Source organism: Hyaena hyaena, unplaced genomic scaffold, assembly GCF_003009895.1.
Source record: "Hyaena hyaena isolate Hyena2069 unplaced genomic scaffold, ASM300989v1 scaffold_1400, whole genome shotgun sequence".
Taxonomy (NCBI): domain Eukaryota; kingdom Metazoa; phylum Chordata; class Mammalia; order Carnivora; family Hyaenidae; genus Hyaena; species Hyaena hyaena.
In genome coordinates, this window is record NW_024082029.1 from 304,406 (window position 1) to 311,015 (window position 6,610).

Here is a 6,610-nt window from a genome sequence, read left to right on the forward strand (position 1 = left end):
AGTTTCTATCTAAATGTCATGCAAAGTATCTCAAATATTACTCATCTCTGACATTCTAATTGTATTTTTTCCACTTTCCTCAGAATGTGGTTGACCTTTTGACACTTAATATTGGCCAAGTTTTTCATTTGTTTGTTCTTACAGCTGTCTGCATATTCCTTGGGATAGTCCAGTGATTTTTCTTAATTTTTTATCCATTAACCAAATGTTTATGTGCATGTGCTATCCCACAAAGAATAATTCAAGGTACTAGGAATGCAACAAGAAACAAATTACTAGGGACTCTGCCAATATGAATTAGAAAGGACCATCTCCTATATCTTTAGCCTCTTCCAGTGCTGAGCACATGCTGTAATTGATATGTGCTCAATAAATCTTATAGTAAAGCTGACTTATGCACATGATATGATATAGATAAATAAGCTCAAATAACTATATACGTACTGTGATAGTTTTATGTGTCAACTTGTTTGAGCTATGGTATCCGGATATTATTCTGGATGTTTCTATAAGGGTATTTTTAGATGACAATAACAATTAAATTGGTGGACTTTGAATAAAGCATATTGCCCCCCTAAGTGGTGAGCCTCATCCAATCAGTTGAAGACCAGAATAGATCAAAAAGAATGACTTTTCCAAGCAAGAGAGGATTATGCCAGCAAGAGGCCCTTGAACTTGAACTGCAACAGGGACTCTTCCCTGTCTTCACTGTGGTGATCTTTGGAATTGAATAGCAGACTTTGGACATGCCAGCCTCCACAACCACATGTGACAACTCCTTAAAACACACACACACACACACACACACACACACACACACGTGCATGCCATTGATTCCATCTCTCTGGAGAACCCTAATACACCCTGGGGAAATAATAAAAGCATTTCTTTCTCTGAAGTCATGGATAGGCATTGTAGTAACCTCTATTATTGCTGCTTTTTTCTTTGGAAGGGCTGTCAAAATCAGGGTTGGCTATCTGTCTAGAGTGATCCCTTCCCACAGGAGAATTATACTTACCCATTCAATTCATAATATAAAGCTCATCCATGTGACTTGCTTTAGTCAACAACAGATGAGTGAATATGACTGGTGCTATTTGCAAACATATGCTATTTCCCTCTGCCACATGAACAGCACATCACAGAAAGAGATAGCTCCTCCATACTGAACCCCAAAGTGATTAGGCACAAGGACTAGAGCTGTGACTAATTAATAAGCACTGAACATAAATGTGAATGAATAAGTCTTGCTTGCTTTAATGATTTTGCAACTTCCATTACTATGACAAAACTAGCCTTAACAGACTGACACTGCCTTAATGGGTTACTGAACTAATGCCCTTTCCCATCACCAAAAACCTTTATATAAAGAAAAAAAAATGAAATTTGCCATTTGCAGTGACACAGATGGAGTTAGAGAGTATTAAGTAAAATAAGTCAGAGAAAGACAAATACCATATGATTTCACTCATATATGAAATTTAAGAAACAAATGAAATGAGCAAAAGGATGAAAAGGGGGGGCAAACCAAAAAACAGACTCTTAACTAGAGAACAAACTGATGGTTACCAGATGGAACAGTTGGGGGTTGGGTTAAATAGGTGATGGGGATTAAGGAGGACACTTGTGATGACCACGGATATAGTACAGAAATGTCAAATCACTATAGTGTACACCAGAAACTAATATTAAACCATAGGTTAACTAAGTAGAATTTAAATAAAAACTTTAAAAAGAAATGGGAAAAATAGATTGTGAGAGTATATAAATTAGCGAATAGGTTAAAAAAATGTATTCCTCCTTCTCCCACTTTGGAGAGAGGTTTCACACATCACTCATTGGATTCTCAAAGTGGTCTTTATATAAGAAAAAAAGATTCATAACTACTGCAAAATACAGGATGGAAAAGCAGATGTTCACAGTAAGTTGTGACAAATATCCTAAGGAAGAAGACTTCTGTTGTCTTCTGTATTATTCTGTTCTACCCAATTTTACAAGCTCTTAAGTGAGAAAAAAAATTCTGTGCTTGCTTCAGGTAGACAGCACTAGTAATTCATTTACTGAATAAAATATACACTGAGCACCAACTCTGCTAGACTGCATAGGAGGTACTAATGACAAAGATAGACATAGTCTCTGCACTACTGGAATTTCCAGAGAAATACTGTAGAAATCTAGACTTTTTAAGCATAGTAAATAACTCATAGATCTTAATTTTAGACTTCCTAAGAGTAATAAATTTAAGTTGAAACCTGGACATTTTCTACCAATTCTATCCATTTCCTGCCTATCCCTTACTGATTATCAGGTTGTGAGCTAGATGAAGACTAAGGTAACTTATATTTAGAAATAAAATAATGTAGGGGCACCTGGGTAGTTCAGTTGGTTATGCTTCCAAATCTGGATTTTGGCTCAGGTCATCAACTCATGGTTTGTGAGATGGAGCCCCATGTCAGGCTTTATGCTGAGGGCATGGAGCCTTCATGGGATTCTCTCTCTTCCTAGCTCTCTGTCCGCCCCCCACTTGTGCACATTCTCTCTCTCAAAATAGATACACTTTTAAAAAATGTAAATTTTCAATGAAATAAATATTTAATGTTTACTAAAATTTATATGTATGTAATTTCTGTATACTATGGCAATCATCGGATATATGATAAATAATATTCTTGGATAAATTTATTCTCTATTTATGTATCCAGTCCCTAAGAACAGTACCTGGTAAGCAAGGGCTCTAGTAACAGAGTTAGAACCCCATGAACTTAATCTATGTAAATTATATATATATGTTTACAAACTATATTTTATATATACATACATAATCAATTACCAAGTCTCATAGGCAGAAGTAGTGCCTTGAATTAGGCAGTAACCTTGGATTAGGTAAGAAAACAGTCGACATATTTCCGGGTCACAAATTCACTCCTGTTTTCTAGGAGTTTTATAATTTTACCTCTGACATTTGCATCTATTATTCATTTTGAGTTAGTATTTGTGTAGAATGGAAGGTAGTTTCCTGACTTCATTCTTTTGCAGGTGGATGTGATACCATGATATGATACTATACAAGCATAACCAACAAAAGAAAGAACAAATTATACATGATACTTAAAATTTTATGCAAAGGACACCATCATGAGAATGAAAAGAAAACACATGGAATGGCAAAAATGTTTGCAAATCCTATGTAATAAGGGACTTCTATGCAGAATATGTGTGTGTGTGTGTGTGTGTGTGTATATACATATATATATATATAATACTTTGCAGTAAAAAGACAAGTGACCGAAATTTTAGAAGGATACAGTGTTTGCATAAACATTTCTGTGAAGATCTATATGTAGCAAATAATTATAGGAAGAGTTCAATATCATCAGACACTAGAAAAATCCAAGTCAAAATCACAATGAATTACCACTTGACAACCACTAGCATGGCTAAAATAAAAATGCTAAGACAATGACAAGTGTTGGTGAGGTTGTGGAGAAATTGGAACCTGCATACATTGCTGTTGAGAATGTAAAATAGTGCAGCCACTTAGGTCCTCAAAAACATAGACATAGAGTTACAATATAACCCAACAATTCTATCTATATACTCAAAAGAAGAACCAATGCATTTCCACCCAAAAATTATACGCAAGTGTTGAAAGAAGTATTAGTTCCAGTAGTCAAAAAATAGAAATAAGCAGCATGTCCATGGACTATTGAAAGGATAAACAAAGAGGCATCTAGGTGGCTCAGTTGATTAAGCATCCAACTCTTGGTTTTGGCTCAGGTCATGATCTTACGGTTCCTGAGTTCGACCCTTGCATCAGACTCTGTGCTAACAGCATAGAGCCTGCTTGGGATTCTCTCTCCTCCTCTTCCTCCTCCTCCTCCTCCTCCTCCTCTCTCTGTCCCTCTCCCACTCATGCTCTAAATAAATAAATAAACTTTAAAAAAAGAATAAGCAAAACGTAGTCTATCCATGCAATGAATTACTATTCAGCAATAAAGAGAATGAAGTAGTGATACATACTGCAACATGAACAATCCTTGAAAATATTAGACTAATTGAAAGAAGCAGCTCACAAAAGACCAGATATTATATTATTCCACTTAAATGAAATATCCAGGAAATGTATCTCCATGGAGGCAGAAAGTTAATTAGTGGTTGCTAGAGGGTGGGGAGACTATAAGTTTGGAAGTCACTAATAATATGTACAGTTTCTATTTGGCTAAAATTCTATTATGATGATGGTTGCAAAACTCTGAAAACAATAAAATCCATCTAACTGCACACTTTAAATGAGTGAATTTTATAGCATATGAGAGATGTCTTAATAAAGCTGTAACAAAGGAAATTATTAGTATCACAAAGCAATCTATATTGCTAGGCAATGAACATAAAGGTTAATAGTCATTAAAAGCTCTATTAGACAAACTGACTCAATTTATGGAAAGACATTTTAGTCACAGCATTTAATAATTAAAGAGAATTTTAAATAGAAGTTAATGTTAAAAACACAGGAAGTAAAAATTAATGTAAAATACTGCTTTCATTAAAAGTATCTTAATTTTAATCATGCCACCAAGAATGTTTTGCTATAAATGAGACAATGGCATAAATATATATGTTCTCAGTAAATATTTATGTAAGAAAAAGTATATATATTGATAATAAATTCCACATAGCTTTGATTACCAAAACACTTATTAATTTAACCAATTAACATACTCATCACAGAAGGCAGAGTAGAAAATTAAAGAAGTGAATGACAGTCTACCACTGGCTTTAGTCCCCTATTTTAGTGCTTGGTAGGTGTAAGGTAGCATTCTTAATTTGAGACAGACCTCCTTCATATCATATCAAATATATTTAAAAGTGAGTACCTGTCGTATTAAATATATCAGCTATAAAATTTTGAAATTTTAAAGTAAACTTATTTTTCATCCCTTTGGTTGTGAATAACATTTATCATTGGCTATAATTTCCCAGTAAGCATTGTATGAAGTGAGAAATCTAATCATGAATTCCTTCTAAATGAATTCTTTTATGAGAACTAAAAGTAACACTTAATGAGACTGTTCAATTTAGTGATCAGTTAAATATTCATTTTAATTTTGAAGTTTTTACATTTTTGACACTTTTTTTGAGATGCTTTGAAACTCCGTGGCTCCAAAAACAGTATTTATAGTGTTTATTGGATATACTAGCATGACTATATATGTGACCTTGTACAGATTGTTTGCTGTTTCTAAAATAAGACTGAATAGTGTCTATATATGGTCGGTATGAGGACTAAACACTACCATACATTAAATACTTATTTAAATGCCTCACACATTGAAGATACTTATTAAATCCAAGTTAATGTGTTAATACTTTCAATTGTGCTTTGCACTAGAAATAAAGGAAGAATACAGGTAATACAGGTTTCCTTCTCTGAGGGACACCATTCAGCAATAAACAAATTATTTAAAATATAACAGGTATATTAGTAGAGATATACATAAAATTCAAAGTTATCACAGAATGGAGTAACTTTTACTAGGAAACAGGTGAAACAGATTTTAAAATTTATAGCATAGCTATTTGCAATAGCTCAATAGTTGAGACCTAAAAGCCCACCATGGCTAGACCTCCATGTGGGTGGATCCCCTCCCACTCACTACACCACAGATATTACTATTTACACTAGTAGCAAAGGACCGAAATGAACAGGAGTGTCAGAATCCAATCAAACTGATTCAAAATCTAGCCATTCCACAGATGCTCAAGTAGTCAAAAAGTGATTTGGTGTACCAGTGTGGTGAAGGATGGCGATAGTGGGGGATGCTATGTATGTGTGAAGATGGGGATATATGGGAACTTTTTGTGGGTTTCACTCAATTTTGCTACAAACCTAAAACTCTTCTAAAAATAAAGTTTATTAATTAAAAAAATTGATTCAGATTGTAGACTCCCATACAACAAGCGATATGAAAAGAATCTAACATAAGAAGTTTTTAAATCCTGATTTGACCTCTAACTAGAAAGAAAATGTTTTTCTACTTGGCAATATTCAAGTATTCCGATCTGAATCATTAAACATTTACTAAATGCTAACTATGTGCTAGATAACATACTATACACTGAAAATAGCACTATAATGATTACAACTTATCCCTGATAAACAATTGATGGAGAAGACAAGCATTGCATATGAACTCATTTTTAATATTAACTTAAATACGTATTAATCACAACCCTGCCTCTGCAGATTCACCTCATTTTTAATAAATTATCATATAAGCTATTTAGCAAAACCAGCATACATCTAAATCAGTCAAATCTTATTTTATATCAGAAAAAAATTATTCTAACTTCATTTTTCAATTCCAATTTAATTCTATACAACACACCAAAATAACTATGAGTACTCAGCTAGATAAAATACTAAAAGTTATATATCAAAAGTATTACAGATGTATTACAGATCTAATATAGTTAATCTATTTTTGTAATGTAGAAAAATACATCAACATGTTGTTTCTTATTTTATAATAAATCAGTAAAACAAGTAGCTAATATTATTTCCAGATGAGGCATTCCTTTGGAGTATGTACTTGTTTGCAGATACATTTGT